Source organism: Equus quagga, chromosome 5 (genome assembly GCF_021613505.1).
Source record: "Equus quagga isolate Etosha38 chromosome 5, UCLA_HA_Equagga_1.0, whole genome shotgun sequence".
Lineage (NCBI taxonomy): Eukaryota > Metazoa > Chordata > Mammalia > Perissodactyla > Equidae > Equus > Equus quagga.
The window spans coordinates 14990037-15015772 of NC_060271.1; the positions used below are offsets into that span (position 1 = coordinate 14990037).

General features: G+C 47.9%; 1 long non-coding RNA gene across 2 annotated transcripts; it reads left to right on the plus strand.

The window, feature by feature from the left end:
* The first annotated feature begins 15793 nt into the window (after positions 1–15793).
* LOC124239996 (uncharacterized) lies at positions 15794–19380 on the plus strand. Of its 2 annotated transcripts, none has more exons than XR_006888748.1 (3): positions 15794–16907; positions 18300–18374; positions 19281–19380. It is a non-coding gene; the product is annotated as an uncharacterized LOC124239996 (long non-coding RNA). The 2 variants fall into 2 exon arrangements; XR_006888747.1 differs by lacking the exon at positions 15794–16907 and adding an exon at positions 16919–17000.
* The last annotated feature ends 6356 nt before the right edge of the window (positions 19381–25736 follow it).

Genomic DNA, 25736 nt, shown 5'->3' on the forward strand with positions numbered 1-25736 from the left:
CGGGGCCAGCCCCTATTGTTTGATTTTTTAAAAGCGTATTTTCAGAAATGAATCACATCCAATAGTGAGAGCTTATCCATAATTAGGACTAAGTGTACTTTATGAAAATGATAAAAGGTTAACACATGATTATCAGCAAATTCATCTCAAATATTAGATTTCACAAAAGACTACTTGGAAAAAAAAGTTTTCTCCTGGTGTGAATACCCAGGAAAACTCTGAAATAGAGGCTCAATGAAGGGTGATTCAGAAAGTAAAATGTGGCAGATGATATTTTCCCAAATTGGCCACAAGATTATCTTCCATTCCACGTGTTTTCCTTACAAAGTGATCTTGACATTTGTCTCCCTGAGAGGTGGGATCATGTATCCTCTTCTTAGATTTGGATGAGATTGACTCGCTTGTATTCAAACCACATCAGAGAACACGATACTGCACCGGAAGAGTGAGGCAGCTTCTAGTTTGTTCTTGGAAGCACTTGCACAGTGACTCTGAGCTGCCATGTAGACAGTGTGACTTCTCTGAAGCCGCCATCCTGTGAGGAAGCTCAAACTAGCCCATGCAGAGAGCCCACACCTTGAGAAAGAGATGCCCGGCCAGCCCCTGCTTGCTCCAGCTCCTCCCCTCTGACACTGTTCCAGTTCTGGTTACTATCTGACAACAACTGAATGAGCTGGAACCACCCAGCCAAGACTTCCCGGAGTTCCTGATTTATAGAGTCTGTGGAAGATGATAAAACAATTGTTGTTTTAACTGATTAAGTTTTGGGGTGATTTATTTCATAGCAATATTTGTCAGAACATCAAAACATACTATATATAAAGTTTCAATAATTAAAACAATATAGTACCAGCACACAAATAGACCAATAGAAGAGAAAACCCAGAAATGGACCCAAATACATACAAGAATTTAGCATACATAAAAAGTGGCATCTCAAGTCAGTTGGTCTTTTTAATAAATGGTGTTGCAACAACTGGGTACCTATCTCCAAAAAATAAAGTTGGATCTATACTTTACATCATATATCAAAATAAACTCCAAATGGACCAAAGATTTAAACATAAAAAATCAAACCTATGAAAGAACTAGAAGAACACGGGGATGAATTCCCTCATAACTGTGGATTGGGTAAGGTTTCTAACTAAGCCTCAAAATCCATAGACTTTAAACGAAAAGATTAATCAAATTTACTACATATAAAAAACCTTACCTAACATATGATCTATCTTGGAAAATGTTCCATGTGCACTTGAGAAGAGTGTGTATTCTGTTGCTTTTGGATGGAATGTTCTGTAAATATCCGTTAAGTCCATCTGGTTTGATGTGTCATTTGAGGCCAATATTTCCTTGCTGGTTTTCTGTCTGGGTGATCTATCCATTGATGTAAGTAGAGTATTCAAGTTCCCTGCTATTATTGTATTGTTGTCTATTTCTCCCTTTAGGTCTGTTAATAATTGCTTTATATATTTGGGTGCTCCTATGTTGGGTGAATAATATTTACAAATGTTTCATTCTCTTGTTGGATTGACCCCTTTATTGTCATGTAACACCCTTCTTTGTCTCTTATCATAGTCTTTCTTTTAAAGTTAATTTGTCTGATATAAATATAGCTACTCCAGTTCTGTTTTGGTTTCGATTTGCATGGAATATCTTTTTCCATCCTTTCACTTTCAGTCTGTGTGTGTCCTTACATCTAAGTGAGTCTCTTGTAGGCAAGTCTTAATAAATTTAATAGGATTGAAATAACATCAGGCATCTTTTCTGACCACAATGCTATAAAACTAAAAATTAATTACATGAATAAAACTGGAAAATTCACAAATATGTGGAGACTGAAGAATATGCCACTGAACAACCAATGGGTCAAAGAAGAAATCAAATGAGAAATAAAAAATCTTGAGACAAATAAAAATGGAAATGTAACATACCAAAATTTATAAATGAGATGCAGCAAAGGCAGTTCCAAGAGGAAAGTACATAACAATAAATGCCTACCTCAAGAAACAAGAAAAGTCTCAAATAAGCAACCTAACTTTATACTTTAGGAACTATAAAAAGAACAAATGAAGCCCGAAGTTAGTAGGAGGAGGGAAATAACGAAGAATAGAGCAGAAATAAAGGAAACAGACACTAAAAAGACAATATAAAAGATCAATGAAACTAAGAGTCGATTCTTTGAAAACAAAATTGACAAACCTTTAGCTAGATTCATTCAGAAAACGGGAGAAAGAGAACTCAAATAAATAGAGTCAGAAATGAAAGAAGAGACATTACAGCTGATAACACAGAAATACAAAATATCATAAGAGACTACTGTGAACAATTATCTGCCAACAAATTGGACAACTTAGAAGAAATGGATAAACTCCTAGAAACATACAACCTACCAAGACTGAATCATGATGAAACAGAAAATCTGAACAGATAGATTACTAGTAAGGAGATTGAATCAGTAATCAAAAACCTCCCAACAAACAAAAGTCCAGGACCAGATGGCTTCCCTGGTGAATTCAAAGAAGATTTAATACGTATCCTCAAACTTCCAAAAAATAGAAGAGGGGGAAACTCTTCGAAACTCATTTTATGATGCCAGCATTACCCTGATATCAAACCCAGACAAGGATGCCACAAGAAAAGAAAATTACAGGCCAATATCCCTGATGAGCATAGATGCAAAAATCCTCAAAAAAAATATTAGCAAACCAAATCCAACAATACATCAAAAGGACCACAATCAAGTGGGATTTATTCCAGGGATGCAAGGATGGTTCAACATCTGCAAATCAGTCAATGTGATACACCACATTAACAAAATGAAGGATAAAAATCATATGATCATCTCAGTAGATACAGAAAATGCATTTGACAAAATTCAACATTCATTTTTGACAAAAACTCTCAAGGAAGTGGGTATAGAGGGGACATACCTCAACATAATAAAAGCCATATATGACAAGCCCATAGCTAACATCATACTCAATGGTGAAAAACTGAAGCTTTTCCTCTAAGATCAAGAACAAGACAATGATCCCCACTCTTGCCACTCTTTTTTTTTTTTTCCTTTTTCTCCCAAAGCCCCCCCCAGTACATAGTTGTGTATTTTTAGTTGTGGGTCCTTTTAGTTGTCGCATGTGGGATGCTGCCTCAGCATGGCCTGATGAGTGGTGCCATGTTGGCACCCAGGATCCAAACTGGTGAAACCCTGGGCCACCGAAGTGGAGCGCACGAACTTAACCACTCAGCCATGGGGCTGGCCCCTCTTGCCACTGTTATTCAACATAGTATTGGAAGTCCTAGCTAGAGCAGTTAAGCAAGAAAAAGAAAGAAAAGGCATCCAAATTGGAAAGGAAGAAGTAAAACTGTCACTATTTTTAGATGACATGATATTTTATATAGAAAACCCTAAAGAATCCATCAAAAAACTGTTAGAACTAATAAATTCAGTAACATTGCAGGATACAAAATCAATACTCAAAAATCACTTCTGTTTCTATACACTAATAACAAAATATCAGAAAGAGAAATTTTTAAAAATCCCATTTACGACTGCATCAAAAATAATAGAATACTTAGCAACAAATTTAACCAAGGAGGTGAAAGACCTGTATATGTGAAACTATAAGACATTAATGAAAAAAATTGAAGAAGACACAAATAAATGGGCATATATTCCATGTTAATGGATTGGAAGAATTAATCTTGTTAAAATGTCCATACTACCCGAAACAATATACAGATTCAGTGCAGTCTCTATCAAAATTCCAATGGCATTTTTCACAGAAATAGAACAAACAATCCTAAAGCTTATATGGAACCACAAAAGACCCCAAATAGCCAAAGCAATCTTGAGACAGAAGAACAAAGCTGGAGGCATCATGCTCCCTGATTTCAAACTATATTACAAAGCTATAGTAATTAAAACAATCTAGTATTGGCATGAAAACAGACACAAAGATCAATGAAACAGAATAGAAACTCTGGAAATAAACCCACACATATATGGTCAATTAATTTACAACAAAGAAGCCAAGAACATACAACAAATGTTGTTGGGAAAACTGGACAGCCACATGCAAAAGAATGAAACTCGACCACAACCTTACACCATACACAAAAATTAACTCAAAATGGATTAAAGACTTGAATGTAAGACCTGAAACCTTAAAACTCCTAGAAGAAAACATAGGCAGTAACCTCCTTGACATCGGTCTTGGCGATGATTTTTTGAATCTGATACCAAAAGTAAAAGCAACAAAAGCAAAAATAAACAAGTGGGACTACATCAAACTAAAAGGCTCTGCACAGCAAAGGAAACCATCAACAAAATGAAAAGGCAACCTATTGAATGGGAGAAAATATTTGCAAGTTATGTATCTGATAAGGGGCTAATATCCAACATATATAAAGAACTCATACAACTCAAGAGCAAAAACACCCAAAGAAGCCAATTCAAAATGGGCAGAAGATCTGAATAGATATTTTTCCAAAGAATACATACAGGTATCTGAAAACGTACTTGAAAAGATGCCCAACATCGTTAATTGTCAGGGAAATGCAAATCAACACCACAACGAGATAACATCTCACACCTGTTTGAGTGGGTGTTCTGACAAAGACAATAAGTAACAAGTCTTGGCGAGGATGTGGAGAAAAGTGAACCCTCTCGCATTGTTGGTGGGAATGTAAATTGGTGCAGCCACTATGGAAAATAGTATTGAGGTTCCTAAAAAAATTAAAGTAGAAGTACCATATGATCTAGCATATATCCACTTCTGGGTATTTATCTGAAGAAAATAAAAACTAACTCAAAAAGACATTTGCATCCCCATGTTCATTGCAGCATTTACAATATGAAAACCTTTATGGAACCTAAGCATCCATTGATGGATGAATGGATAAAGAACATGTTGTATATATACACAATGGAATATTATTCAGCCATAAAAAGAATGAAATCTTGCCATTTGCAACAATACAGATGGACCTCGAGGGCATTATGCTAAGTGAAATAGGTCAGACAAAGACAAATACAATATGCTCTCTCTTATATGGGGAATCTTAAAAAAAAAAAACAAAACCCAAAACAAGCTTATAGATACAGAGAACAGATTGGTGGTTGCAGAGGTGGGGCGTTGGGGTGGGAGAAATGCATGAACTGTTTTTTAGGGTTTTTTTAGTTCAAATAAATTGAAAAAAATTTGGAAAAAAAAGCCCTGAAAGTCAAAAATAGGAGACAAATGTCAAAAATATTTGAAACTCATATTACAGATTAAAAATTGATGAAAACACACAAAACTCATTAGATAAATGGACAAAGATTATGAAAAAAACGCATTAGGGGCTGGCCCGGTGGCAGAGAGGTTAGGTTCACACGTTCCGCATCTCAGCGGCCCGGGGTTCGCTGGTTCGGATCCAGGGTGAGGACATGGCACGGCTTGGCACGCAATGCTGTGGTAGGCGTCCCACACATAAAGTAGAGAAAGATGGGCACGGATGTTAGCTCAGGGCCAGGCTTCCTCAGCAAAAACAGGAGGACTGGCAGTAGTTAGCTCAGGGCTAATCTTCCTCAAAAAAAAAAAAAGAAAAAAACGCATTAACACAATTTTGTGATTATGTAAAGTTTATAGAAAATGAAATATAAATGGCCCTTTAACATGAAAATATGCTCAACCTCACTTGTAGTAAGAGTCATATAAAATAAGATTCTTTCTAACTACCATTTTCACCAATCAATTTGGCAAGAATCCACAAGTTTTGCAATATAATCTTGATGAGGCTGTGGGAAACAGGCAAGCTCTCATATTAAGCATGTTGGTATAACTCCCATGGAGGGCAGTTTGGGAATATCTGTCAAAATCACCAATATATTTCCTCTTTGACTCACAATTGCATTTTTGGGAATTTGTCCTACAAATATACCTGCACAGTACAAACTGTACGTGGCTATTCATTATAGCACTATGCGTGATGGCAGAAGATGGGAAACAGCCCATGTCAATCAACACGGGACTGGTTAAATAAATTTTGATGTAGCTATATGGTGGAATATTATGCAGCTGTAAAAATGGTTGAGGAAACTCTCTAAGTCTGATAACTGATTTTGAAAAGGTCTCCAAGACACACTAATTAGTAAGTGTAAAAAACATGATGCAAAACAGTATGTATAGTATGTTGGCTTTTGCCTAAGAAAGGAGAAAATAAGAATATATAGTCATACTGCTTGTATTTGCATCAGAAACTGGGAAGATGCACCAGAAATTAATAAAAGTAATTACTTGGGGTGAGAGAAATAAGGTGCATAGGAGCAGAAGAGAACTTTCATGGTGTATCTTTTGTATTTTTCTGATCTCTGACCCATATTCTCTATTTGAGAATAAAGTAATTGGAATAAAGGTAATCCAGCTCTTCATATTTATTTCCTTCATTTGGAAAAAAGACAAGAAGCAGTCTCCTGTACCTGAGAGAACTCGGGGCAGTATTAAGTACTACTGTGGAGAGTGCCCTGCTGGAAACCAGTCAAAGCATTGTTTTCTTGATTTTCCTCTTATTTTAGGAAAGTAAGTGCCCATTCCCTATGGTCACCCCAATGGACTGGGGCCACCGTTGTCCAAGTGGTCCTCATGTTAGGGAGGGACAGAAAAGCCCGACTCTCCAGGGTCCACCAGCCTCCCTTAACAGGCGGCTCAGACAACAATCTGATTTATATCCTTTCTGTGGTCTTCCATGGTCTTCTGCTGGGCTTCTTACACTGCCCTAAGAGTTTTAGATCACATGTAAATATTCGTGGAAACATTTGACAGGCTCTTTTGAAAATGACCATGAATTCGATTTAATTTCTGGTTTTTTTTAAGATTTTATTTTTCCTTTTTCTCCCCAAAGCCCCCCAGTACATAGCTGCGTATTTTTAGCTGCAGGTCTTCTGGTTGTGGCATGTGGGACGCCGCCTCAGCATGGCTTGATGAGCAGTGCCATGTCCGTGCCCAGGATTTGAACCAGTGAAACCCTGGGCCGCGGAAGTGGAGCACGTGAACTTAACCACTCAGCCACGGGGCCGGCCCTTGATTTAATTTCTTCTGTAGACAAGCTCCACAGTCTTCTTGCAGAAATAGTGGTGGAATTGAGACCCATTTGGGTGACATCATTATGCAAATCGTGCATAAAAAAACTGCTGGTGAAATTTAGGACTGGTTGACAGAAGGGGAAAAAAATTAATCTCTCCAAGTTTCCCCTCAAAATTGACATCCAGGCCATTGAATGAGCGTCAGATTGGTCCTCTTCTCAGTGACAGAGACTTCTCCCCAGGAAACGTGCCTGGCAAGCGTGGGTTCCCCGGGCGTCCCTGCAATTATTCTTTGAAATAAACAGAGGGAGAATTCCATCTTTGCTTCTTGAGTTTAGGTCAGGCTGTCGTATATAAACTGTGTAAAGTCAGTATGTGGAGTTGAATGCCACTTTGTTTTCCTCAGCAATTTTAAAGGAAATGGGTCGTTCCGATATGCCTTCCCCCAAAGCCCCCCCATTACATTCCTACGTTCTCCTAAAGTGTGCCCTGTGTCTTGGCTCCTAGAATATTTTGAAAAGCATTTAAGATATTTCTTTGTTATGTGCAACCCGAATGCTGATATCTCTATAGATTCCGTGTTTTAATTCTCTCTACTGTTTGTCACAATTGCTTTTTGAAGAACCAAGTAAAATGTTGCCCAGACAACATTATGAAATTTTCTTTTGGTTGAAATAAGCAACATGTTGACCCAATTCCTAAGTCCTGTCTTTGCCTGAAATCGACTTTACCCATAAATCCTTCTTCATGTTGATCAGCAAAGGAGAAAGAGAGAGAGTAATTCTTTGAAGGCTTTTCTTTTCCGGTTAACGGTTGGAACGGTGGTTCTTTCATTGAGCTTCAGCAGCAGCTGAAGCCGTTTGTTGTCAGTTCAGAAATGGTCTTAGCTGTTCTTCCAGGAAATAACTCTATAGTGAGAGGACGTTTGTCAGCAAATGTGTTTGGAACATCAGGCTGAAGCCGTATTCCTGAAGTTAGCCAGGGAGCCTGTATGTGTTTTCATGCCAGCTGAAAAGATGGGCCAGGTGTTTGTGACAAGCTGTGATGAGGACCGTAGATTACTTACTCCATTGTGTTCTTTTTCCTTGTTGGGAAAAGAGAGCTTCTGAAAACAAGCCCTTCTTTAAAGGAAGCCGCAGTTAATCCATCAAGGCTTTGAATGAAGTCCCTTTTATACAAACTGCTAGACAAAGGCCATTGGGCCCCAAGGAACCCTGTGGGGCCAGAAGCTGGAATCAACACCCCACAGGGGGTTCAGACATTTCAAAGCTCAGGACCTGCTTAAAGCATAACAGACTTTTATTGACTATGGTCAGAATGAAGATCACCCAGTAATGCAAGCAGAGGTCTTAGGTAGAACACTAACAAACCTCAGTTACAGTAACTGACAGTTATGGAATATTTACAGGTGCCAGGAAAAGGTGCTGAGGCCACCTCGTGGACTCAGCCTTTTGGGGTAAGTTTCATTATTATTATCCTTGTTTTACAGATGAGGGAACCGATGCTTCCTAAGGTTAGTTAAGTGGTGGAGCTCAGCTCTGACCCCAGTGTGATCCACAGCCAGAGAGCTGAGCTCTGCACCACAGCGAGTGACCGTCCCACCTAGATGGTAAGCAGGTTAAAAGTCGGCCAGGGTTCACAGAGGGGCTGCTACCACCAGCATGTGTCATTCACCAAACTCATAAAAATGATTTAAGAAAGCCAACCCTTGTGTACTCAGAAAACGTTAGAAATTTCATTCTGGAAAAATAATGAGCTCCACTCTGTGCTGTGTTATGACCAAGTAGGGGCCCTTTAAAAGGCCAGGGCGGGCCAGCGGAGACACCGGACACGGATTTTCAGGGCGTCTTGCCTTTAAGTTACACCAGGTCCTTGCATCACCCCAGGTCACTCTGAAATCCTAGAATCAATAGCAAACACACAAATGACTCATTGTCCCTCTGCTTCCAACAACAGCAAGCCTACTTAGAATACAAAGCACATTTTATGAGAGAAAGCTGCCACCACAGGGCGCAGCCACACATTCCCGCAGGATCCACAGCCTGGGTGGACTGTGGGGATTGCTTTCTGCTTGTTCAGTCTCACTTTAAATGTTGTTTGAGGATAAGGAGTACAGTAGTGACAGCGACATGGGGATGATAAGGAGACCCAACTCCACCCTTTCTCTTAGCCCTTTTTCCCTGAAGGTGTATTGGAGCTTTGCCAGCTTCATCCTTGCCGCCATCCTGAGGAAGGGATGCCAGAGCAACAACATACAGGAGTGGGCTCCCCGCCCCCATGGGGAGGGGTGCCTCCTTCCAGGCTTAAGAGGCACCTGCCACCAGGGGATTTCCACATGGGAATGCCCCAACACTCCCGGGGTCTCAAGTGGGACCAATTTTCCTCCTTTCCCCTTTCTTTCTGGCCCCCCATGAGAAAGCAAGAATGTGGGACAGATGACTATTTCTATTGCATGGGGCTCGGGAAGGCAGGGCTGGGAGGGGACAGCATGATGGGGCTGCTCTGTCCAGTTGGTCTGCCACTTCTGGCCACATGCCTGGGTGTGGCATCCTTCAGGAGAGGGTATGCCAGCTGTGCTGAGCTCTGTTCTCCCAGACCCAGCTACCCCAGAGATTGCTGATCATGGGGGGGGCCACAGATTGCTACCTCATTACACTGGGCACATGTGATGTCTAATTATATATCCAACGTGGCAAGATGGAGCTGGTGGCTTGGGAAGAAGTTGTCCCATGAGCCCAGATGTTGGATCCGATGTGGCAACCACATCAGGCAATTATCCTGGAGTTTCGGGCTGGTGTGGTTGGGAATATAAGAGGCTTGGTGAGTTCTTCCTCAAGGCAATACCGTAGCCATGGACAGGCTTATCCACCTTGAGGAAGTTGGGAAATCCCAGAGGCTGCAATTTCGACGGGTTTCCCTAGTCTCAGGTCTAGCTCTGGGACCTCTGCTGGGGATGTTTCCTTTCAGCTGACCTCAGCGAACTGTGGCTTCTCAGTGATGACTGGGTCAGAGGGCTTATTTTCATCAAGCTTCAAGCCCAGTCCCCACTGGGACTACTTCGGGGATGCTCCGAATGCTGGGGCATGTCAAGGATGGCGGCACTGGCAGACCAGGAGTGGGGAAAGTCCAGCCTCAGGGAAAGCAGCAGTTGAATGAAGGAGGGAGAGTGCTGGGTGGCCCTAAGGAGATGCTGACTCCACTTCTGGGAGGCTGGAAGTGACCAGAAGCAGGACACAGGCAGCCCTGCCTCCAGAGGCTTGCAAAGAAGGGGTCTTCTACATATTCAAATGGGGCAGCTGTTTACAATAGAACAGAGGTTCCTGCACACAGAGTGCAAAGGGTTAACACCAGTTCTTAACCTGGAGGGAGGAAGGGAGCCCCTTGGAATTCCAACTGTTAATTCATCCAGGTTTTTACTGAGCACTGACTATATGCCAGACCTGTGAGCATATATATGACTGGGTGCGCGCATGCATTTTTCTGCTCTCATCAGCTTCTCAGGAGACTGCAACTCCCCCAAGGCTAAGACCTCCAGGGCTGCCACAGGGCGGGGTTGGGTCAGATGGAGAAGGGAGTGGGTGGAGGATGGGGCCTGGGACACCTTGTTCTTTTGCTTGCCCAGCATCCATTCCCTGCTCTTCTAGCAGTAGCCCCCCGAGTTTGCTTTCAGAAATAAAATCTTTGAAAGGAAATGATTGCCATCTGTCACTCCAAATGATTGTGAGGAATCGAACACTTTGATGGTAAGTTTTACTCCTAGGAGCAGAAGGGTATACTTGGGATATAAATGGAAAGGTGGTGGACCTAGAGTCAGAAGACCTGGGTTCGAATCCTGCCTCTGCTGTTTATTACTGGAGCTATTAGCATGTTACATTAGACCTTGGTTCAGAAAGTTGAGCCAACATGCTTCAGATAATAGGAAAACCAGCACTGGTCTGTAGACCCCCCCTCAGGACCTCTCCAGGTTCACATGCTAGGGCTTGTCTTTATCAAGAGCTGCATCCCCTGGGCCTCCATTTCTGTATGCCACCATCTGCATATTTGATTTTTTCAACTTTGTCTAGTACACAAGCAATTGCTCCTAAATCCATCAATCCTACCACTTTTTCAGGGTTCCTCACACATCCCCTACCCTATCTTCTTTCCTCTTTACCCAGCCCAGATAGCATGGCCATCATCGCAACCACTCCCTTGCCTACAGCCCGCTCGCCTTGGCCCTCCCTGGCTTGATCAGATTTGCCGGGCAAATCCCTAGTCCTGGTTAAATCCTTCTCTCCCTCCTCTCCCCACCTGCACTTGGAGTGGCTGGGAGACAAGAACCCTCAGCCCCTCTGACTGACCTCACTCTACATTCACGCCACTCACCTCCCACGGGGCCTGGAGGCAGCCTGGCAAGCCCATCACAGGACCAGCAGGGCCATTCTCCCTCCCAAGCTCTGGGATGACGAATTCACCTTCTCTTCTTGCCTTGAACCCCAGCACCCCCTCCCCACTCTCACTCTCAGCTGATGACTTTGCTTCCTGTTTCTCTGGAAAAACAGAAGCCGTGGAAAGAAAACTTCCTTAGGCTTGCATCATTTCACCTGTACACTCCACTTCCCCAGAGGGACACCCTGCTCCTGCCCGAGGCCAGCCCTCCACCTGTGCCCTTCACCCCTCTCCCCTCGATGCCCTAAGGACTTCATGGTCCCACTGTCTGTTCTCTCTTCCTTCTGTATCACAATTTCTCCTCTCTCCTGGATGATTCTGGCCAGCAGTCACACGTGCGTGGTCTAACAACTTCTAGCTTTAAAACAAATCCTGCGGCTGGCCTGTGGCCGAGTGGTTAAGTTCCCACACTCTGCTTTGGTGGCCCAGGGTTTCGCTGGTTTGGATCCCGGGCGTGGACATGGCACGGCTCATCAGGCCACGTTGAGGCAGCATCCCACGTGCTGCGACTGGAAGGACCCACAACTAAAAAATATGCAACTACGTACTGGGGGGATTTGAGGGCAAAAAGCAGAAGAAAAAAAAAAGGTTGGCAACAGTTTTGGCTCAGGTGCCAATCTTTGAAAAAAAAAACCAAATCCTCCCTTCTGGGCCGGCCTGGTGGTATAGTGGTTAAGTTTGTGTGCTCTGCTTCAGCGGCCCAGGGTTTGTGGGCCCAGATCCCAGGAGTAGACCTACACACCACTTGTCAAGCCATGTTGTGGAGGCTTCCATACAAAAAGAAAAAAAGAGGAAGATTTGCACAGATGTTAGCTCCGGGACAATCTTCCTCAAGCAAAAAAAGAGGAAGATTGGCAATAGACGTTAGCTCAGGGCCAATCTTCCTCACCAAAAACAAACAAAAAAACAAATCCTCCCTTGATTGCACGTCTACCTCCAGTGTCTGCCCCATTTCTCTGCTCCTTTTATAGCAGAATCCCTTGAAGGAGTCGTCTCCACTTCCTCTGCTCCCATACTCATGCCAGTCAAGCGTTTGTCCCCAACACAGGAGGAAACTGCTCTTGTCAAGGTCACCAGTGTCCTTCACATGGCTGCTTTCAAAGTCGATTCTCAGTCCATGTCTCAGCTGACCTAGCACCCGCCAGCATCTGACATAGCTGACCGAGCCCTTGCCCTTGAAATGCTTTCTTCTCTGGCCTCCGGGACACCTCTCAGGAGTCTGCCTCCTCCCACGTCGATGGTCATGGTCCCTCCTCAGTCTCCTTTCCTGCTTTGCCTCCCCTCCCCCACCTTTATGGTTCCAGCCCTGACGTCCCACCGCATGCGGGCTATGCTCACGCTACTGCCTTCGTAGTGCGCTACGGGGGTGTCTCACCGGCATCTCACGTCTAACTTGTCCCAAACTGCGGTCCTGACGGCCCTCCCACATCTGTCCCTTATCGAGTCTTCCCACGTCCCTCAGCGACAACTCCACCCTACCAGTTGCTCAGGTCACAACTTTGGGGTTATTCTTGGTTCCTTTCTTTTTCTCAAACCCCACATCCAATCAGCAAATCTTGTAGGTTTCACCTTCAAAATATCTCTAGAGTCTGAGTACTTCTCCCCATTTCTACCTGACTCCCATGATGTCACCTTCCTTCTCTCCGGGATGACAGCCTCAGCCTCCTAACTGGCCTCCCCACTTCTACCCTGGCCTCCTCCAGTCCATTCTTCATACGGAAGTTCTAGGTCAGTCCTCAGTCCTCTGCTCAAGCCATCCGTGGCTTCCCGTCTTCCCAAGGGAGGGACCTGATGAAGCCCCGTGTGTGCTAGCCCCTGACAGGCCCCCAGTGCAGCTCCTCCCATGTCTCCCCATTTGCTGTACTCCATCCAGCCAGCCTCCTTGCTGTTGCTTGAACAAGCCAAGCATGCTCCTGCCTCTTTGTCTTTGTCTTGCTGTTCCCTCTTTCTGGAATGCTCTTCCCCCCAGATATTGGCGTGATTGCTGTCTCACTCTTATTGAAGTCTCACCCCAAATATCCCCTCTTCAGTGAGTCTCCTCTTTTTCTGGCCATTCAGTGTAAAGTCCCGGCCCCCTCCACAACTCGCCATCACGTGAAGCAATTTTATTTTCTTCATAGCCCTCACCGTTATCTGAAACAATCTTATGTATTTCTTTACTTGTATATTGTCAGTCTTCCCCACCAGAATGAAAGCTGTATGGTGGCAGGATCTCTGTGCCCAGCAGCTGGCACAGAGCCTACCACATGGTTTCCAGGACTGCCATGGAAGGTTGTAAAGGTTGTTCACTGCATCAGAACTCCTGGCTGAGGGGTCAGTGGGTGCTGATATCCAGCCTGCTCTCTGCTCTCCATGCTGTGGGGGCATCCAGCAGGTTGGCTTCTGCTATTTTGTGGTGCGTACTGTATGGGCTGTCTGTGGCTCTGTGGTGGGCAGTCAATAAATATTCATTGAATAAATGACTGACTGATGGATGTGCAGACCTTGACTTGTTTCCTTCTGTGGAACTTCACGCAAATTACCTTCTCACAGCCTCATTTTCTTCATTTCTTGAGGGAATAATTAACGTCTATCTCATAGGACAGTGATGAGGATTAAATGAAATAATTCCTTAAAAAACGGGCACAAATCTGATTTCATTTGTGTGAAATATCCAGAATGGGTAAATCCATTGAGCCAGAAAGCAGATTAGTGGTTGCTGGAGGCTGGAGGGAGGGGAGATGAGGAGTGATGTCTTCCTGGGGAGGGAGTAGCCTTTTGGTGTGATGAAAACAGTTTAGAACTAGATACAGGGATGGTTGTACAACATTCTGAATGTACTAGATGCCAGTGAGTGTGCCCTGAAAATGGCTAACATGGTGAATTTTTTGTATGTGAATTAGATTATGTTACATGAGTACCTCGATTGAAAAAAGAATCCAGGGGCCAGCCCAGTGGCGCAGCGGTTAAGTTTGCACATTCTGCTTCGGTGGCCCGGGGTTTGCCGGTTCAGATCCTGGGTGCGGACATGGCACCGCTTGGCACGCCATGCTGTGGCAGGCGTCCCACATATAAAGTAGAGGAGATGGGTACGGATGTTAGCTCAGGGCCAGTCTTCCTCAGCAAAAAGAGGAGGATTGGCAGCAGATGTTAGCTCAGGGCTGATCTTCCTCAAAAAAAAAAAAAGAACCCAGCACTGTGCCTGGACATGGTATGTGTTCAGTGAATGTCTTTCAAATCCTATGATTTCTTTGCTTCAAAATCAAAGCAAAACCCAAACCTCCCTTGACTCCTCGCTGCCCCATCCAGGATAATATCCACTTTCATCTCATTCATTTATTTCAGGAGTATTTCTTGTTTCCATTTTACATGTTCGGGACACAAAGGGAAACAAGACAGACACAGATCCTACCCCCCAGAATTTACAGGCTTGTTGGCCCCCCACCCCCCACCCCCGCCAAATAAGGAGAAATCACAATACCAGGCATCAGAGCTATGGAGGAGAAGGGCCAGGGTCTGCGGGGGCACAGAGGAGGGGCAGAGGGACCCAGACTAGGGAGCGCAGGGAAGGCAGTCTAGATAAAGGCCCCAGCATAGGACCTGGGTGACCAGTAGGCCTGGGAGGAGGAATCAGCCGGGTGGGAGATGGACGTGTGGGAGGAGGGGCTGGAGGTGAGGGCTGGGGGAAAGCAGGGGTCCAGGAACAGCACGTGCAAAGCCTGGCAGGTGAGAGCCGGTGGGTTCTAGGACCAAAAAACAGTTTAATGTGGTTGGAACAGAGAGTGTGAAGCGTAGGTGCTGACAAATAAAAATGGCAAGCAATAGGATATATTGGAGTATATGAGGAAGCCATTTGGTATAAACCTAATTCGGCCTGACTTCTTTTTTTTCCTCCAAAAGGGCCTGACTGGCTATTGAGCACGCATTGCATATCTGCTTAGACATTTCCTTTGGCCAGAACAAAGGCCCTTGAGATAAAGATGCAACTTCCCCCCGACATTAGCATTTTTCTTTAGGCTAGGAACTGATTGCTGCACTCACCTCCCAGCTCACCTGTGACCACCCAGCTGGAGACAACAGACTGCCACCCTGCCGTGTTCACAGAGACAGAAGACCTACCTGCTATTTCCATCAATCGCTGTGCCGACAGAGCAGTCTCGCGACTATTGTGGGAGGGACATTTCAATCCTATGTGAAACATCCTCTTTGAGGGTATATAACCACCCTTATACCCCCACTTCTTTGGAGTGCTCTGTTCCTTTGTGGAAAGACTCTCCCGGGTTATAATCCTCAGATTTAAGCTCAGAATAAACTCACCCAAATTTTCATTTATAGATTGGATATGGATTATTTTCGTCGACAGTGCCAGCCCAGGAAGGAGAGGTAGGAGGTGGCCATTGGCGGTAAGGCTTCAGCCTCCATGCTAAGATAGTCAGGGTCTTTCCTGAACTGGCCTCCACTTTCCAGCTGTGGTTCCTCCAGGCCCCGTTTGCAAGCCCTGGCTGTAGCTCTTGCTCCCCGCTGCGCCCTGTGGGTCCCTGTCACTTCTGCCTGCGTGGCTTAGCGCACCCAACACATCCTCCCTTAGATATTTGCTGAGAGGCTGCCCTGTGTCAGGCGCTGGGAACCCAGAGACTGTCAAAACCTGGTTCCACCCTGGGAGAGCTCCTGGCCAAGGGAGGAGGCAGCACAGGGAGAAATAATTACAAGATAATGTAGAAATACTGTGCTACACAGTGCTCTGGGTGTGGAGGAGGCGGGGCTTGCTGAGGTAGCCAAGGGCTCAGGGAAGGTGACTCCTGACCTGGGTCTTAAGGACAGGGAGGCAGTAGGCCTGGGGATGAGGAGTAAGACAAAAAGGAGAGGTTCAGAGCCTAGCTTTGTGGGATGACAGGGTCCTTGAGATCCAGACGGAGGCTTGAATCATCTGAGTAAACACACCTACACAGGATAACCCAAGGGCACATACATACTCCCCAAAAGGCTTCTCACCCCACACTCCCCATTGACCTCCACATCTCCCCTACACGCAGGCTTACACGCACGTTTGCAGGCCTTGGTGTGTCCTTGGTCCCTCTGGCTTTCCTGGGAAGAACACCCTCCCCCACCTCCTGTTCCGCCCGCTGCCCTCACTGGCTGCAAAGCTCCCTCTTCAACTCTGGACTTTGTACCTGTCACCAGAAACTCACTTATAAGGGCTGCCAGTGTGAGCAGCGGCCTGGGGGTGTCTGCCGCTTCTAGGGCCCGCTGGACCCCTGTCTGGGTTCCAGCTGCGCCCCTCTCTCCAGCACCAGGGGTGGCGGTGAGACTTGCGCCATAAGGTTCTTGGCAGAAGCTTGGGAAGATGTAGAATTAGTCGTCGCTGTTGGAGGTGCTGCCTGCTGCCCGGGCCCTCCGCCCTCACCTGCCGCCCCAGCCCTGCCTGCTGCGTCCCCAGGTGAGTCACGAGGCAGCTCCGACCTGCCCACCTGGCCAGGTCCTGCTGGCCCCAGCCGGAAGCTCCTCCACGGATTGTACACAGTTCCTACAGGTGGGGAGCAGAGGGGAAGACAGTAAGGGGCCGGGGAGGGGGACTCTGCAGATCCCTGAGCGCTCCTGGGAGCAGGAAGGAGTTATGAATCAGGCTGGGGGCGGGGCGGGGCGGGGGGGTGCGGGGGAGGGGTGTTGGGGGGGCGTTGTGTGTGTGAAGATCAGAGGGCATGTGTGTGTCCTTGGGAAGAATTCACAGGGACGGGCAGGAAGGAAAGGAGTAGGAGTATAATCTTCGAAACTTCAAGTTGAATTCGATTCATTTCAGTTTAACAAAATCTTATTTTTTAAGAAGGCAGTACCTAGTGTGGGGCCCACAGTAGGCACCCAATGAATGTTTGCTAATGAATGAATGAGTGCGTGTTTTACTCCTTTTGAAGCCCCCCACCGGCCCCCTCACTCTGGCTGTCTCCTCTCAAGAACATGCACTGAGCGGCTGAGTGCCAAGCTCTCTGCCGGTGTCGGGCACCAATCGCTCAGCCCAGACCTTGCCCCCAGGGAGCTGCCCCTCGGGTAGTTCTGACCGGTAGTTACCTGGTAGGCCAGTGAAGGGGTCCTGGGACAGCCTCACAGGCAGGCGTGGTCTGATTTGGCCTGGAGGGTGGGGGGACTCACAAAACTGAGGAAGGAGTGGGTGGGGAACCAGAAGGTGGGTGAGGTGGGAGGTGTGTGTGTATAGCCTGGGGTGGGGGGCATTGTGGAGAAGAGGAAGAAGAGTTTGGCCTGAGGGGCTTCTGAGCTTGAGGACAAAGGCAGGGCAGAGGAATCCGAAGACAGCCCTGAGAGCCTGAGGAGCTCCTGCAGGATTTTTCAGTAGCAGAGTGATGGTGTCAGATTTGGCCTTTAGACTAGAGGTGGGGAGAGACCAGAGATGAAGGTGGCTTGGCCTGGGCAGTGGCACCGGGGAGCACAGAAGGGGCATAATCATTCCAGAGCTATTTAGAAGAAGGACACATGGGGCTTGGTGACAGGCTGGAGGTGAGGGCGAGGGTGTCATTAAGAATATGGGTGAGGGGTCGGCCTGGTGGCATAGTGGTTAAGTTCACACGCTCCGCTTTGGCGGCTCGGGGTTCACAGGTTCGGATCCCGGGTGCGGACCTAGCACCACTCATCAAGCCACGTTGCAGCACCGGCCCACATGAAACAGAGGGAGATGGGCACAGACGTTAGCTCTGCGACAATCTTCCTCAAGCAAAAAAGAAGAAGATTGGCAACAGATGTTAGTTCAGGGCCCATCTTCCTCACACACAAAAAAGGAATATGGCCGTGTATCCTCCTAAACTAGGCGCTTCTCTCCTAGGTGTTTTCCCAGCCTGGATACTCCACCCAGATTGAGGTGTTCCACCTGCAGATAATCTCCAGCCTCAGCCAGCAGGTACTTCCCTACCCTGGGTGCTCTTCCTCTAGACGCTCGCCAGATTCACGTGTTGCTCTTCCAGACACTCCTCCTCCAGGAATTCCCATGCCTAGATGATCTTTCCCCTAGATACTCCCTTAGTTCAGATGCTCCTCCTCCAGATCCTCCCCAGCCTTGGGGATTCTCACCCAGACAATTTCCTGATTCGGGTGATCTGCATTTGCTACTCCCTGAATCCAGCCTCCCTCTGGGGCAGAGGTTAATGGACAATGGATGTGCCTGACAGGCTGAGGGTAGAGGTGAGGGAGGAGGGGCTCCTGACTCAGGAGCAGAGGGGCCAGGGCTGCCCTGGCTGTGTCTGGGGTCCCTGCCCTGGGTGGGCACTGGCACTGTCTTCCATGTGTGGTCTCCGCTTTGGCTCGTTAGCTCTGAGCAATTGCTGTTGTCCAACCTCTGGGAGCCAGGACTGCCTCTGCCCCCACCCCCATCCTCAGCCCAGCAGGCAGTGTTGCAGACTGGGCTCTGGGCCCTGGTACCGGAGGACCTGGGTTTCAGTCCTGGGACTTTGGCTGAGTTAGTTCACCCTTCCAGGCCTCAAAGTCCTCATCTGTTGAGAAGGGGTGATGTTTATACCTGCATTCGGGGTTCTGTGAGCATGTTGCCCGGTGCCTGAATCACGAGTGGTGCTCAGTAAGTTCCAGCATTGATTTATTTTTTCAGCTGCTCGCGGAGCTGGACCCTACAATGTTCCCTTACAAATAGCCAATTTCCGTGTGCTCAGCTTGTTTCTCTCCCGTGGGCAACTGGTTATGGTCAGTTGTCCAGTCTCCATTGTTCGTGAGCATCCTAACGTGGCTGTGAGTGTGGCCTGGAATGTGAGCCCCGTGGTCATCCCTGACACCCACATGTGTGTATATCTTGCAGGTTTCTGGGCCCTGGGGCTGCCTGGCATCTGGGGGTCTCCTTGGAGCTGGGCTCTTCTGGCAGAGGCTGGAGCTCACCGGTGTCTTCCAGCCCCTCCATGAGTGAGGCAAACCAGAGTGAGTGACAGTGGAGGGTCGCTGAGGCGGGGGTGGGGGAAGGACCCTGCCCCCTCTCCTTGGTTTCCCCAGGGAGCCCATCAGGGCCTTATCCATAATGCTGTCCCTTTCTCTGCAGCCCTTGTGGGGCCCTCGCAGCTCCCCACGGCATCAGCTGTGTCCCCGGCACCAGGCACTGGGACCCGGGCATGGCCTGTGCTGGTTGGGGTTGTGCTGGGAGCTGTGGTCCTCTCTCTCCTCATCGCACTTGCTGCCAAATGCCACCTCTGCCGCAAATACCGTGCCAGCTACCAGCACCACCAGCTGCCCAGGCCAGGGAAGGGGGTCCACCCAGAGGTGGGTGAAGACGAAGATGACGATGGCTTCATTGAGGACAATTACATTCAGCCTGGGGCTGGTGGGCTGGGGACGGAGGGTAGCAGGGACCACTTCTCCCTCTGAGCCCTGATCTCTGAATACCCCACCCCATGCCTGACAGCTTAAGGATAGTGGTTACTACATGGGAGCCATAAGCCTCAGGGACAGAGGTGGCTATGACATAAGGGCTGACCAGGGGTAGAGCAATCCTTCCTTCCCTGACCCTAGCCACTAAAGTGACCGTGACCTTCTCTTGCTCAATAACCCTCGATGGCTCCCTGCTGTTCTCAGGAGAAAGCCTACTAAGGGCCTGACTATGGAATCAACTTCGTGGTTTCTTTTCTTGCCATTCCCTTCTTAACTCTCTACTTAACTAGTTGTTTGTTATTCCTCCTCTCCTCCCAAGTTCTTCCTCTGTGCACTTTGCTCCCACCCTCCCCCTGGCATAGGTACGTTGCCCTTTCATTCTTCCAGATCCTCTTTGACTGTGATGAAAATCCCTGGCCGATAGACCCCCACCTGCCAGCATTTCAAATGTGCCCAGATGATAACACTTTAGCGGGTGAAAACCAGTGTGCCAAGTTTCTTATTGACATGTTTTCCTATCAATAAAGTGGGTAATCGAAATGGTTATAATATATTACATTTTTCACAGGTATTAATAAATCTGTTTTCATTTTAAATAAAAATTGAAAGAAGTCACTCATCTTTATTTTCCTGAATTGGAACTTGTGCATAAAAAAGCTCCTTGTGCCTCTTTGCTGGGAGATGCTGCTCGGACAGCCCCTCCTCCAGGACACCTTCCGTGAGCCCCTCTCTCTCATAACACGTGTGAGTTTCTCTACCATTCCCTTGCCACATTTTATTTTAGGCTTTATTACAATTTGCACTTACCCCTTACTGTGCCTGTCCCCACAGCTAGACCGTGAGCTCTCTGAGGCCACAGGCTGTGCCTCATTCTGTTCCTCAGCCTTGCACACGGTGATGCCGAATAAATATTTGTTGAATTTGTTGAGTTACTGTGGGCTGAGGAGGGAGTAGATGAAAGGCAAGTGGAGTCGAATGTGGAAGAATTTATCAGGAATCTTGACAAAGAGGAGGAGGCCAGGGTCACACTTGCTCGTGGGGAGATTGGGGCAAAGAAGGCGGTTTCAGGAAGGGAGAGACTTGAGATAGCTTCTTTTAGTTGCAAGCAATGGAAAGGAGTTTTGAAGGAGAATTAAAGGGGCGGCCGACTCATGAAAGCAGGAAGCAGGGGGTGCCAGTAGCCAGAGGTCAGTCATGGTAGCTCCAGGGCTCTGTCATTTATGGGCATTAATGACACTCCATGCCTGGGGCTCCGAAACTCTTGATTCTGAGTTTCAAGTACTCAGATGACAGAATCTGATTGGCCCAGTTTGAGTCAAGTATCCACCACTGGTCCAACCAGCTATGACCAGTGAGGGCAGGCTTCTGAGGCACGTATGTGATTTTGGGAGTCCACCTGTTTGTTCCAGGTCATTCCCAAACGAGGGGAAGTCATCGTAAACCAGCTGGCCACCCCACATGTGTCCACCCAGAGGCAGAGTTAGCCTTTGAGAAAAGAGCAGAGAAGGAAAGTGAGGGGATGACAAATGTAGGGAGATGCTTGAGAAAAAGGCAGGGGGTCAAGGAGCGCCGCAGTGTAGGCAGGGTCTAGGGGTGCCAATGGCAGTGATGAAGCTGGAGTGGGCTAGATCAGCTAGGACCTTGGTACCAAGGTAGAAAGCTTGCCCTTCAACCTGAGAGCAACCGAGGTTCATCTGTGGACATTTGTGGCTTGGAAGTGATGGGTAATCATGATAGAGAAGTCATCCTGGATGCTATGCTGTGTGGGGATGGATTGGAGGGGAGAGACCCAGAGAGAGGTCCTAAGACCTGACTGAGGCACAGGGAACAGAGAGATTCCAGAGACAGGAAGGGGGTGGAGTATGACTGCTGGATGTGGGGAGTAGGAAGGAGTCAACGAAGATGCCCTGGTTCCTGGCTGGATGGCCGGGCACATTGAGGAGGAGCAGGTTTTGGGGAACAAGGATTCAGTACGGGATGCAGGATTTCCAGGGGGAGATACCCAGCGGCAGCTGGATTCACAGGAGGAAGTCCATTCTACAGATGTGGGTTTGGGAACAGTCAGCGATAGGGTCACTGAGACCCTGGGAGTACATAAGATCACCAGGGGAGGGGAGGAGCTGAGGAGGCGCTGAGGACGGAGCAGGGAAACACTGACATCTAAGGGCTTGTCAGCAGAGGAGGACACTGCAGGGGAGCCCGTGCACATAGCCTCAACCCCAGTAAGTGTTCTGAGTCCAGAGAGGTCTGACCATCACAGGCCTGGAAGTCCCTGTGTTTGGGACAGGAGCAGAGGCTGCCCCAGCCTGAGATCCTAGAAAGGGACCCCGAGCGCCAGACTAAGGGGCTGAGGGTACGTCCTGGCCTCTGAGGGAAGAGCTTGGCCTGTCCCCTGGCCTCCTGCTCCCTGGTGCCTACCTGGGGAGCTGCTCTGCCTGCAGTTCTGGGCCAGAAAGCAACTCAGCATCCTGTGTTCACATACTCTCTGGGACCTGAGTCAGAACCCCTGAGGGATCCAAGAGAAGGTAAGGGCCTGTTCCCCGATGAGCAGTCACTTTTCCTGAGCCCAGCACCCTACAAGGGTTGGCAGGGTCCTCTCAGAATCTGCTGTGGGCGTCCAGCCTGGCTGAGCAGGGCCCTGGGGTCACAGAACCTTGGACCCTGTCCTGAGAGGCCTTGCTGGATTCCTCTGAGGAATTGTTGGCACTGTGTTCCGCATGCCTGGCTCTAGGCACGGAGAAGTCCACAGGTTCAGAGGCCCAGGGATGCTGGAACTGCTGGGAGGTCTGTGACCGAGTCAGACTTCTCTCTGGTCTGCCCTCCTCTGGCTTCAGGCCCTGGCCCCAGGCTGCCTCGGCCCCTGGCCCTGCAGCGTGTCCTGCACCCCTCAGCAGCTGCCATTACTTACTCTGTCCTGGGAGCCCCAACCTAGACCTGACGGCAGAGGACAACCCAGCTTCCCAGCTGCTTTGTCCTGCTGCCCCCAGAGCAAGGTTCCATCCCTTGTCCTTGTGTGGAGGCGAAAGACGAGGGGGTCACAGAAACCACAGACATGAAGTTTAAGAAGCCCAGCAGAGCAGCAAAGTGAACTGAAAGCAGAGGCTACCTGGATTCAAATTCCAGCTCTGCCATTTACATGCTGTGTGACCTTGGGCTAGTGAGTTACCCCTTCAGCGCTCCAATTTCTTCTCAGTAAAATGGGGATCATAATAGTACTTACCTCATATGGTTAGGAGGGTTAAATGAGTTACATATGTAAAGTGGGGAACTGAGCAAGCACCTGCAAATGTTAGCCTTACCCCTATGGCCACCCCCAGAACAATTGTGCCCCCAACAGGTGACCAGGCTTAATCCTGAGGGAGGAGCTTGCTAAGCCTCCTGCCTCACTCTGGGCTGGGGTTTAGAGATCCCCTGTTTCCCAGGACTCAGGTCAGAAGATCTGGCCAGGACAGCAAAGGACTTGAATTAGAATCTCTGACGCTGTCGAATAGAATAATAACGAAAGAACAACAATGACAATAATAATAATAGCTCTGTTGTTCAAGCATGTCTTACTACAGCCCTGCTGGGCAGGCACCCCCATTTTATAGACTGAGAAGACGAGGCTCAAACAAGTTAACTATAACTTGCCTCTTCGCTCAGAAATAATGCCAGTATTTCACCCTAAAGTAACAATAAAACAGATCTAGAGAAGGAACCTTCTAGTTGTTGGACTTGCATCCTCCTGGCCTGGCTGGCACCCCCGTCCCAAGTTGATGGGGGCCAAGAAGTTTCAGGATGCAAGCTCCAGGTTTGGGAGAACGAGCTGTGAGAGTAGAAGTGGCACATCCCATCCCTGGCTGGGCCCTGCTGGTCCCTGGGGCTGACTCCCAGGGCTGTGCAAGGGCAGTCTCACAGGTCCTGGGGAACAGTCAAGAAGGCAGCCCGTCTGTGTGCTGAAAGCTGAGAATAAAGGGGCATGTGTTGGTCCCCTGAGGTCCAGAGGAAGCCTTCTATGGAGACGTGAGTGTCCCCAGAAGGCCTGAGGTCTCACGTGGGATGTGACTGGATATGATGTAAGGACCACCTGGACTGGAACAGATTTGGAAGTTTCTGGAATGTATTCTTCCAGCATCCAGGTATCCAGGTGACATGATTGAGAACCTAGAGTTGGACTGTTCAGCCCAGGAGGAACGTGTGGCAAGTCTCTCTCTCTCGATATCTCTCCTGTCACCATGATGGGAGCCTTTATGTCCAGACCACTCTACTCTGTCTCACCATCAGCTGTCTTGTCTTTCCACACATTACTAGTTTAGATTTCAGGGTCCATCATGTCAGCCTCTCTCTTGCCAGTATCCTCAACTTACTTGCCCCCTTGCCTCGCCGTTGCACACTCCAGGTGATGCTCCAACCTGAGACCTGCATCCTGGCCTCTGTGGCTGTTGAGAAAGCACCACCATTGCTCAGGCTGGTGTCTCTGTTAGTGCCTGGTCTCCAGCCTCCCAAGGGCTCTCAAGGCTTCTGGCAATCTTGCTGTTTTCTTGGTCAGATCCCTCTCCCATTCTCCACAGCACCTCTTTAAAATGGCCTCTGCCTCACAGAGAGAAAAGTTGTCTGTCAGGGCTTCCCTCAACTTCCTGCTACAAACCCCACCAACCTACCTTTTGTCCATTCCTCCTTGTTTCCTGTCAAAATGGCATTGTAAGCCCAGTCCTTCCATCTTGTGCCCTGGATCCATCCTCCTCGCCTCCCGACTCTGGGACTTTAGGAATGGTCTCTTCTCCACCTTGTATTTTAAACTCCTCTTTCTATCAACATTAACCCATCACATCTCTTCCATCTTAAGAAGCTCCTCCAGTCAGTCAGAAAGACCTGTCAGTCCCACCTTCTGAGCACCTATCACATCTGTTCTGTTTCACCTCTGTCCTAACAACCATCCCCTTGTCTAAGTCCCCACCATCTCGTGTCTGGAGATGGCATTAATCAACCAAGTGATTTTCCCACCTCCATTTTTGCCCCTTCCAATTAATTATGCTGCAGGCAGAATGATTGTCCTAAAAGCCAATAGTGACCAGGCCATTCCTCTGCTTATAGTCCTTTACTGGCTTCCTCGGGGGCTTAAGAAACTATGCTGCCTGCTAGGGAGCCTCTGAAACTCGGGACTGGCCCAGGGCTCCTCCCTGGCTGCACCCCTTGCTTCTTGCCAGCGAACCCTCCATGTTCCAGCCACACCAATCTTTCGTGGTTCCTTGAGGTTCTCTCATCTCTGGACCCTTCTGCTATTTCTTCTTTCTGGGATATCCTTTCTTCCAAACCTCTCTAATGTTCTAATAATGTTCTAATGATGTTGCTTCTCATCCCTCAGAGGCCAACGCAGACAGCACTTCTGGGGCTGTTTGGCCATTTCTTCTGATTCTTTTTCTCCTAAGGCCAATCCCCGGCTCCGCACTGTAGCCCATGAGTCACAAATCCCATTCTGGCCAGAGCACTTCCCTGATTAAAATCTTTCCATGTTTCTCAGTATCCAAAGTCCAAATTCCTCAGATGGGCTGGCAAGGCCACTCAGACAGGAGACAAGGAGGAGTGATTTGGTGGGAGCAAGGTGAGGACTTCCCACCATGTGACTGTCATTTTCTCATGACCTGAGAGGCCAAGTGGTCTGCAGAGCGTGGTGTTGGGGGGTACAGAGTGGGGCGATGCTGGGGTGTGAGGCAGTGGAGAGAACTTGAGGGTCGCTGTGGGAGCAGGAGCCGGGAAACAGCGTAACTGACGAATAGCACTGCGGACCTGGTGGGGACTGATGGGGAACTCAGGTGACACAGGCCGCCTGGCTGTGTGGATTTCTCTAATAACTACTCACTGAGAGATGTCAGTGCAGTGAAGGCAGATGGGTGGGTTCCTCCATGGAGGGGGGTTT